The sequence below is a fragment of the Osmia lignaria genome, chromosome 4, assembly GCF_051020975.1.
Source record: "Osmia lignaria lignaria isolate PbOS001 chromosome 4, iyOsmLign1, whole genome shotgun sequence".
Lineage (NCBI taxonomy): Eukaryota > Metazoa > Arthropoda > Insecta > Hymenoptera > Megachilidae > Osmia > Osmia lignaria.
In genome coordinates this window covers 4,881,905-4,892,905 of record NC_135035.1, presented here as the reverse complement: position 1 = coordinate 4,892,905, position 11,001 = coordinate 4,881,905, and the positions used below count along the sequence as shown (strand labels likewise).

The window sequence follows — 11,001 nt, the reverse complement described above, 5'->3', positions numbered from 1 at the left end:
TTTACACCAAACTGGCTGGCAAATGTGCTATAACATCCTTGCACTGTTACGGATTAAATCGTAAGGTAGCAAGTGCAAAGTTTGAATTGAGAAATGAAACAATCACTTACAATTAGCATGCTGTTACACATTCGTTTCCGCTACAGTATTTAATCAGTTAAACGTTTATAGTTCGTTTTCGAAAACACATTCCCTCCTCAGATTTTATCTTTTCAAATAACAATATTACTAATATCGCTATCATAGACTCGTGATCGGCAAGAGGCTACTGGAGACGTATCGCACATGCGCGGACGCATGCCTGCGCTGGAATCCGCGGCGCTGATTGGTCGACGTCAGAACACTCAAGAACTGCCAGCATACGGCTACGACTTGTACAACCAGTCTCGCGCCGAGCGTCGTTCAGTGTGTATCGTTCCAGAAGGTGATTTGTGTACATCGAATCAGTGAGTTAAAAATTTCCGCGAACTCGAAACGAACTATCGTGTGTGCGTGACAGACGCGTGACATTTCTTGCGCGGAGAGAGCGAAAATACAGGATTAACTCATTTGCATCCAACGATCAGGAACAATTTAAGGTTAGCATACCTGAGTTTACGTAGTTGTGAAAAAGAAGAAAAAAATATTGTGCAATTCAAAGCGTATGCGAACGTTGTTTACCGTTTGACTTGTGTTGTTTTAATTTTCATTTTGCATCTTGTATTTCCATTATGTTTGATAGGCAAGAAAAAAGCATTTTATTCTTCGAAAAATAATTTATGATTTACATTGTACACCATAGTGACGTTATTGTACTTTGCTTGTGTCTTCTTAATTATACGAGTTTCTGCTTCTTTTTTAACGTTTATATTAAAGTAAAAACTGTCGTCGTTGTTAGTCGTTATTTTCTACTTAACGAAGAGTTACAAGACCTCTTCCCTCTATAGGAACTTGTTAGTCTGAAATTCAACGCTTGGCTACTCAAGACGAGTACGATTGACAATCAGCCGTGCAATTCTCTTCAATTCAGACCGCAACTGCGACAAACTTTGATAATTAAGCTGTTTGCTCGAGTATGCTTATTTTCGCGATTGGCAATAACATTGCAGAGACATTTCTACTGATTTTCGATAGATAAGTACTTATCGACTCTTACCTGTATCGATAAGACAAATACTATATAGATCGTTCTTTCATAATTCATTGATAATCATCGTTTAGGTATCAGAAACAGATTTTGTTTGTATAACTTTAAATTTTACACAATATAGAATTCTTATTAATAATAAAATTGAAAATAAAATTTAAATACTTTATTTAACAGAGAGTTGATTTGAATTATTTGGAAAACGTATTCGTATTTTAGTACAGAATCATATTTTTTGCTTTTATTTTAACCCTCAGAAGACGGATGCTCTATGGCTGACGTAGTAGACAAATACGGGGCCGGTTTTACCCGTAATCAGGGGTGCAACCATAATTGTCCTATAGGGGGTCACAATATTTTGTCCTCATCTTATTAGTATCGTGATAATATAGGATTTTATTAAAATGGATATAGATAACTACGTAGGTGTTATTCGTCGTGGTTTAGCGTCTAGCCCGTTTGTCGTCGTTTCGTCAATTATTATTTCCTTCATGTCCGACCGTGTCGCAACCCTCTCGCGACTCCCCTCCCACTTATCATTAGTAACGAATTCCGGAATATTCCTGATCGTCGTTGAACGAACCAGAATCTTATTTCCTACAATAATATTAACACTTACCTGGTACTGTGGGGTATGAGACGACCCCAGGTAATTCAGCTTTTGGCTAAAATCCTTTCCAAATAAATACCTTTTTTTGAAACTACGACTTTTGTACTATTCTTTCGTTTAAAATGTTCAATCTCAAGAGTATCCGGCTAAAATTTTAGCTCTTTATATGAAAATTTGAAAAAGTTATGAATTTTTTATGGAAATTCATTTTTTAAATTTCTTTTTAACGTTTTCAATATTATTTTTCATATTCAGTATTTAATTTTATTAAAATTAGCTATGAAATATGTTAAAACAACTTTCAAAGATTATTTAGGAATTTTTTCAAGTTAAAATAATGAATAGCTTCTCCACAAGAAATATTTTAGTTGTTGAGGTTTTAAACGTCCGAGTGTGCCAGCCAAGTTATTCTGGTGAAGTGTGCCAGTTAAATCTAAATTTCTTAATTTTTTATAATATCATTTCCAATGTTTTCTGAAATTTCAAAAATCATTTAAAAAAGATTTTTAATTTCTTAATAAAGAAATCTCTAGTTACATTCCTGCTCATAATAATATTATAATCGTATACAATATTTAAAATATATTCAAGTATAACAAATTATGTATGCACATTGAAAGAGGTATACATACATACAATTTATATTGGATCAATGTTAAAATTAAATTTAAACTCTAAATCCTATATTAGGTTAGTAAAAGTTAATTAACCTTCATGCGTCAAATATCGGCTCATTTTGACCCGACGCGACGTGTTACTGTAGAACCTTGATTAACCGGTCTAATTAGGGGACACTGGACAATCGAGGAAAATGATTTCAGAAATCGCGGTAATAATGAACAGGAAGTATACTTATTGTGGAAATAAAAGAAAAATGTAGCAAACAAATGTATACTGTTAATAAATTCCTTTTGTTACTGAACCCTCCAATAATCAATTCGGATGATCGAGACCGCGGATAATAGGGATCCGTTTAATCGAGGTTCTACTGTATTGTATATCAGTCAAAATGACCCTGCATTTGGTTTTTTATGAGGTGTATAAATTGCTGTTCGTATAACCTTAACACGTTGAATGCCATAGGGGCCCGGCACCGCAAATTAGATGTAGTTGAATAATTAAAGGGAAACAATAGAAAAATATTACTTTGAATCGCATTACTATTATACTAATAATGTAAGGTAGCAAACAGAAAGTTTGAAAATTCCTATAAATATTTAATAATTAAATCTTCAATATCTTGAATAAATATTCATTTCCATTCTGATACTAAACACATTCAATTTTGCTACAACTAAAATTTTTAAATTTTACAAATGATACAGAATTTATGAACAGTAAAGTTGAAGATGAAATTTAAATAATTTGTTAGGAAATTAAGTTCACTTATTTAGAAAAAATAATTATATTTCACACAAAAGTATATTTTTTGTTGTGCAGTTTTTATCTTAATTAAATTGAAATTATATACAAGTGCATGCTGCAGTGGTTAAAAGAGATATCCTTTTGGTCTCTTTTATTTTAACATGTACTACTCGATTTCTGCAAGGCATATGTTCAATTAGTAAAAGGAAGAAAATAAATCATTAGCTGCAATTACGGTGCTGAGGTGATTTTTTGTGAAATGCTCTAATTGCACTTTATTGATAGATTATGTAATATGTTATTTTGTAATTTGAAATACATACGTAGTCGTATAATTATGATGGGAACGAAAGTGTTAAAATTGAAAGGGAATGCCTTTGCATACAACTTTTTTTGGAGCACTTTATGTACATAAATTAGTTTATACATATATTAATTAGGCAACAGAAAGATGATTTGTAGATTTTTCAATAAATTCTTAAGAAAAATTTATTTTTATATCAATCATAAAAAAGATTTTACGATATTTGAATAGATTTTGATTTATTTTGTTAATTTAACCATTTTTATTAGGTTTCAATAAATTTTTGGAAAAAATTTATTTCTATATCGATTGTGAAAAAAATTTTATGATATTTGAACTTTATATGTGTTTCCAAAAAAGTTTGATTTCAGAAAATCTAAAGGTACTAAAGATTATAATACAGTCTTAATAATTTTTCATAAAAAATCAGAATTATATTTAACGCGTTAACTAACGTTGATTACGAAATTAATGAGTTTCTTACGTAGGCCAAGCAACAAGTTTTTTTAAAAGAAAGATTTCGATATCGACATACTTATTTGGTTATCACAGACTAATGAAGTTTAAAATCGTTTAGAAAACAATGTGTTAGAAAGTACCACAAGTAAAGAGCATAAGTAATCATAGCAACCGCAATTGCAAATGCGCAAAGAACGGGAAGTTAAATTGAACTCAGTTAGTACAGTTATAAACACGCAGTTAATGTGTTTATCAGATGCAAAATCAAATACACATGTAGACGTCTGGTAACACTTTTTTTTGTTCAGAGAGTATACTTTGTTTTGTATATCTTCAATGTTTGAGTTTTAAATTTTGATTTTTTCATATTTTGATATTTTAATACTTCGATAGCTTGGTACTTTGAGGCTTCGATATTTTGAATATTTTTATATTTCAAGTTGACGAAGTTATGAAAGTTTATATCTTTCTGAAAATACACTTTCTGAAAGTACACTTCGCAGGATTCGCAACAATACAATTCTATATTTTTTTATGTTTAAATTGATTCTTCGAAACGTTCTATACATTGTAAAAATATTGGAGTAAAATATCTATAAAATTATAAACTAAGATATTTTAGATTTATTTGAAATTCATAATTCAGATATTTCTTACCAAAATTTTAAATTTCTCACAAATAGTTGATTTTCTTGATATTTTACTCGATAAAACATTTTTTTTTTACGCAAAAATACATAGCGAATATGAATGTTTCAAAAAGAAGATAAACTTTTGTGGAATAATGTTAGGTATAAAATAAGATTAAATATTTCTCAGATAAGAAATGTTATGTTAATGACTTGCTCGTGATAATTCATCAGTGTCACCTCTAACATAAGTCCAAATCGAACAAAAGTGCTTTATTTAAAGCGTAACAAAATGAACGATTAAGTATTTGCTATTAGGTAGATACTGATAACATAAGAAAAGCTATTTTTAGATTTATTAATTAGTATGTACATGCACCTACTTCAGCTGCGACAATGCTTCAAGTACAATTGCAAAAATCATAATGTAAATTAATCGTTTGTATCTAATATAATGACATACGTCATAAACTCTCTTTTCTAATAATTCTTTCATCTTTGTAAATCTTTAATTTTATATAACTTTAGAAACCAAGTTTAATAAATCTGACTATGACGATCTAGGTGTGTCAATATGAGGTGATTTATTACTTTATTGGTCTCATATTTTTCTTTTTATTGCTAATGCTATGTCTTCCAAATAACACAACAAAATATTTCCAATAAAATTTCAAGATCAAGGAGCATTTGCTTGACTAGAGAAGCAACATAGGACCTCATTATTATGGAGCAAAATGTTTCCACATTGTTTCTTTGCATAAGTTAAACATTTCTTTCGAAGTGTCTGATTCAAATAAATCAGTTGCTATTTGTATCATTCCACTGTAATCATTTGATCCGATGGAAGCAACTCGTAACAAAGTACCACCTATTCACTCCACCTGACAGAACAGTAACTTAAATTCATGGATATTGTATCTTGATGTTGATGTAGACAATTTATTGCGCTTAGAAATATTGCAATAGGTCCATCTTTCTTGGTCACAAAAGCCTCTTTAAGAATGGGAGACGATGATTTATACGCTGTTCACCATGATCCTTGGTCAACTGATATGGCCCCCATTTTCTTTCCTTCTGTGTTTCGATTGTAAACAATGATTTAAACAGTATTTAAGTCACTTTACGTTGATACTAGGGCGGGATTTTATCTAGAAGTGCCTGTGTGCCATTATTACCACAATCTAACCCAGAGGCACTACAGTCAGAATCTGGCCACGATAAATTCATTATTAATTGATTCGACATTTTTTATCTATTCCCACTGATTTTTAAATCTCTCAATTATAGTACTTTTAATTGTAACACATACTTTAAAAAATAAATGTTCGAAAGTTAATAAAGGAATTTTAATTATTTATAATATCTGTGTATCTTAAAATGTGCAATTAATCATTTATCCTCCTCTAAAATAATATAACATATTTTATAAGAGTTAACCATATGAGTTCAAGAGTCAAGAGTGAAATATAGCACAGCGTATATTTCTTTTTCTCTCGGAAAATTCAGCCAAAACTAGACGGATATTAGGTTACGTGAACCCGATTTTGAAAAAACTAATTTTGTTTTACGGAAAATGATAGTGTTTTGTTTGTAGTTGATTGTAGTAACAATAGTTTCGTTTGTAGCTTTATCAATTAATAAATAAAAAAAATTGAAAAAATGACTCGCATCTGACATTGAGATATCTCAAATTCGCTTGGGCCGTGTGCTTTAGCATCGTTTATAGTTGTTTGTAGTGACTTCCCTTTCGTATGTAGATTAAAAGTTATAAGCAATTGTTTATACGCCTAAAAGCCATGCTTTTTTGAGTTATAAAATTTATACAAATATAATTAAATAAATACGCACACAATTAAATTTGTACAAATTTTTTCAATATCAGGTGCGAGCCTTGTTTTTACTTTTTTTTATTTATTAATTGATAGAGCTACAAACGAAACTATTGTTACTACAATCAACTACAAACAAAATACTATCATTTTTCGTAAAAAAAATTAGTTTTTTCAAAGTCAGGTGCCAGGTTCACAGAGCCCAGACATTAATTCATGGCCACATTCTGATTACAGTGTTTCTAATCTAAACTTGACCACGGGTACTTATGTATACACCTAATACAATAGACTCTGGTTATATTGCCACATGAGCAATTTAGCATTCACATGGATTTTAAAGCATACCAGTACCACATTTTCACCATTATAGAATACTAGTACCACCTTTTCACCGTAAAAGAATTATTTTTAATAAGTAAGATTATTAATGTATAAACATTTCTAATCACGTTGCAATCTACTATATAATTATATACTAAACTAGGTGATAGATAGACATATGATGGGAAATGTAGTAATGTATGTGCAAGATGATAGAATCATGGATTTTTATCGAAATTTTTAATTCACTTTTATTGTACCCAAATCCATTTTTGATGATCATTATGCAGTAGACTCTCGTTATATTGCCACGTGAGCAATTTGACTTTCATATGAATTTTCAAACATACTAGTGCTACTTCTCCACTATCATAATCTATGAAAATAATACACTTCTATTTCCTCTTCGTCCTTTAAATGAGAGTTTAAAAATCTGATAAATTTTCCACTCTTGCAGTCCCGTTAGAGACAATATAACGAGAGTCCAGCGTAGCGTTCCCATTATTTTATCATTTTATACGAAAGGTCTAAGGAAAGGAAAGCAGCAATTGCTTAGAACCGCTCCCACAAGCAACCACGATCAAACCGCACGAACCTAACCTAAACCGCGTCCCAGCCTTCCTAACTCCGTTCTCGATAAGATATCACGTCGACAATATCTAATCCCTAATCGTCAAGCCCAGCGCGTCGTGTTAGCCCCTAAACATCTCTCGTATTTCCACAACTCAGTTACCTCGCCACGAAATTAGCCCCGCGCTGCAGTGTATCAAGACTGCAGTTAACCCTTCGAGCTTTGCCCTAAAACGACGGATGCAAACTAGTTCGACAATAAAGGCTCTCCAGCCAATTTACCGTATTCGCGGATGCAGATGGAGTAAAGGAAGGACATTTGTTTCGTAGATCGCAACGGAAGTCGTCGGTGAGAGTAAGGTCCGTGTAAAAGTGGCAGGAACACGCGTCGCCATGGGTACCGTGTGTTGTGGCCTGCGGGTGTAGTGCGAACCCCGTAATCGTGGGGAAGAGACGGACGAAACGAGAAAAAAAAACGGGAGAGAAAGGGCAGAAGAGAGAGAGAGAGAGAGAGAGGGAGAGGGGGGAGAGTGAAAGGAGCAGGAAGAAGAGGAACGTAGAACGCGTGGACAAGCGGGATCGGCTAAACTTTGAAAGACTGCTCTTCTGTGGCTGACGACAAGGATAGGGGTAGCAGAGGAAGAGAGAAAGAATAATGCGGACTCGTTGCTTCCGCTTTGATCAACAGGACGTTCGGATCTGCTCGTAGTAAGTACAGAAAATGAATTTTTTTTCAACGATTTGAACATATGTGCGTTTTTGGATTTTGGGTGAGTTTCTAAATTTTATTTTTATTTCTTATAAGTAACATTACATTAACTTTACCATCTTATTAGCGATGAAATATATTAATTGAAAAATGTCCTCACCTTTTTTTTCAAAATTAGAAACTTTAGTTTAATTGAATGAATATTTTTTTTACATTTTGTTTTGTGTAAATTATTTGTTGTAGGGTACTAAATATTTGCACTAATACAGTGCTTTCATAAAATAAAATTACGTATTCTGTAGTGCTTTTTTTCATTATAAATGGGATATTCTAACACTAGAGTTCTTTAACTCTAGAAAGACGTAAATCAATATAACAAATTTCGAAAAGTTATTTATCTTTAGTTATGCTCTCAAAATTAGTATTGAATAACTTAGTGAAAATATTATTTAAAAAATTAAGCATTAGGAAACAAAGTATACAGGGAATCCTAATTTCATAATTTTTGAATTCTTAAAATTTAAGGGTGATCGAGGCCCACATTTTGGGGGGAAAGGTCAGGTCCACCCTCGCCCTTACCTAATTATACCAATGGTATTAAACTATATAAATCATTTTAAATATACTATATAGTTATAACGTTCTGTATTTAATTTTGTATATAATTCCCCAATGACTGCTTTGTTTCTTCATTTTCTCCATCGAGTGTACAGCTTAGCTTACTGATAATCCGTGTACATACATAAATAGACAAAGGCAAAATGAATTTCGCATAATCGTTACTTTCCCTGTAGTTAAGTATCTCAGACATGAAACTCGTTGAAAGAATCCTTATCGATCACAAACCATACGTAAGTAGGTATTTGAATGAACGAGCCGTGTCGTAACGGTTTATAGGACTTGTCACGACCTGTACTGTATGTACTTTCTATTGACCGACTATTGGTCTAGTCGCTAAACTCTCCTGGAAACATCCTTGAATATGTTGGTACCACTGAGCCTCGTCCAGTTATCTTTCTTTATTACAAGACTTGGCGGTTAACTTTGCGGTCAATTGTCCTCGCTTGCAGTTTCCACGTCTTATTTTTAACTTTTTATGGCGACCACGAGGAACTCATCTTACGTCGATGTAGAACCGGATTTAGACGGCTCTTTCGATACCTGTTCGAGAATCGATGAAGAACGTTTAACGAGACCCTCAAGCTACCTTTACTGATTCTATTTGTACCAATAGGATGTTAACCCTCTACAATACCACGGAACTTTCGAATGACACATTCATACATGTGTATTTTTCACGTTTTATTTCCTTTCGTCATCGCAACGAAGCGTAACATCTTATTGTTGCACAATTCCTTTGTATATAACTAAGCTGTTTGTTTACAGCGATTTGCAATTCCAGTTTCTCACGTTGTAGTGAAAATGTTGTTAAAATTAATTTCAAGACTGTAGATGGTGATCAAATCATGGCAATATAAGGAAAGCAGAAATTCTAAAAATATTAATATTAAAAGTAATTTGGAAAGAAAGTAATATAACTTTTACATAGTATACATATATTGTACAATTTAGTAGATAACTGAAAAGTAGAAATAACAAAATGTATATTAATTTCAATTTTCCGGCGTAAACGTTTATACGCAAGTGATTGGGGGGGGGCACTTGAATTTGTAATATGTAGTATAAATGAAAGGACGTGGGCAAATAACACCAGTTTAGCCCCTATCAGCAGATTTATTGATTATTTATGTATATATTAAATCTATATCTATAGCAAAATAAGAAAACAATGTTTTGTCAAAAAATCACATTTATTAGAGACAAAAAAGTATATACAGGGTGTCCAAAACCACCCGTCCAGGGATGTTAGCTTCTCAGATAAGCATATTCGGTAAAAATGTTCGGGATAAAAGTTGCAGGGATCAATGGAGGACGTAAGTCCATGACCTTGTATTTGATCTTCTGATCCATTTTCAAGGTTATTTGGAGGTCGGTACGTGCTTTATAAATGGGAATCCCTATTTTTGACTACGGATTCTGAAAGAGCGCGAAATTTCACGTTCAGATATGTACTTATGTCCTAGATTCAAATGACTTCTAGAGGCCATTCAGAGGTCAAATCACTGTCTGATGGATGAACATTTACGAATGTTATTATTCGGTTCTAGTATTCTATCAAAACTCGAGGTCAAGCACAGAGGCCTAGTATAACGTAAGTCGACCTATCAATGAGACAAGTTTATGAATCAGATGCCTCGTTCAATCTTAATGCCTGTATTTAGTGTCATTTTTTATTTACCACTAAACAGTGATTTGACCTCTGAATGGCCTCTAGAAGTCATTTGAATCTAAGACATAAGAAATGTCGCACTCTTTCAGAACCCGTAGGGAACAATAGGGGTTTCCATTTAAAAAACACGTACTGACCTCCAAATAATCTGGAAAATGGATCCGAAGATCAAATACAAGGTCATGGACTTACGTTCTCCATTGATTCCTGCAACTTTTATCCCAAACATTTTTGCCGAATATGCTTATCTAAGAAGTCAACACCCCTGGACGGGTGGTTTTGGACACCCTGTATATATAACGATGCCAAATACTACACAGATGAATTAAAATTGACGATTTATTTTTCAAGAATTAATTGTACAAACCAACTGAATGAAAAATATGAAATAAAAAAATAGTACTGTACGATTTTACAATCATATTTTTCATGTAACTTTATCAAACATGCATACAAACTATAGAGATGCTATTCACTTGCACCAAGTGTTTTGTTTTGTGCTACATAGAAGCGCACTGTAATCTAAAATAAACTAATGCTGGGATAATAGCTTATAGAATATTCTTTTATAATAATACAAATATTGCTTGGTTCACGTTACGCTAGTTACTGAATTATTCGTATGAAGTTAACGCGCTCTTTTTGACGTACGATTTATTGTTTTATTATTAACACAAATCTTGTATGTTCGTAAAGAATATATCCTCAATAATACAATACACCGAAAATATCTGTCTACTTCCTTTTAATTTTAAAATAAAATTACCTTGGTTAAAAATATGAACT

The 11,001-nt window shown here is 32.4% G+C and overlaps 1 protein-coding gene across 4 annotated transcripts in view; it reads left to right on the top strand.

Moving 5' to 3' along the window:
• Window positions 1–367: 367 nt before the first annotated feature.
• The window catches only part of LOC117603367 (uncharacterized), a 183,083-nt gene continuing 172,449 nt past the window's right edge, over window positions 368–11,001 (top strand). For 2 of the 4 annotated variants that reach the window (XM_034322429.2, XM_034322426.2), the window contains exons 1-2: window positions 368–578; window positions 7,547–7,924. The gene's annotated coding sequence lies outside the window, so the exon portion shown is untranslated. Of the gene's footprint in view, window positions 579–7,515; window positions 7,925–11,001 lie in introns of all 4 variants that reach the window. The other 2 variants (XM_034322427.2, XM_034322428.2) reach the window with 2 other exon arrangements.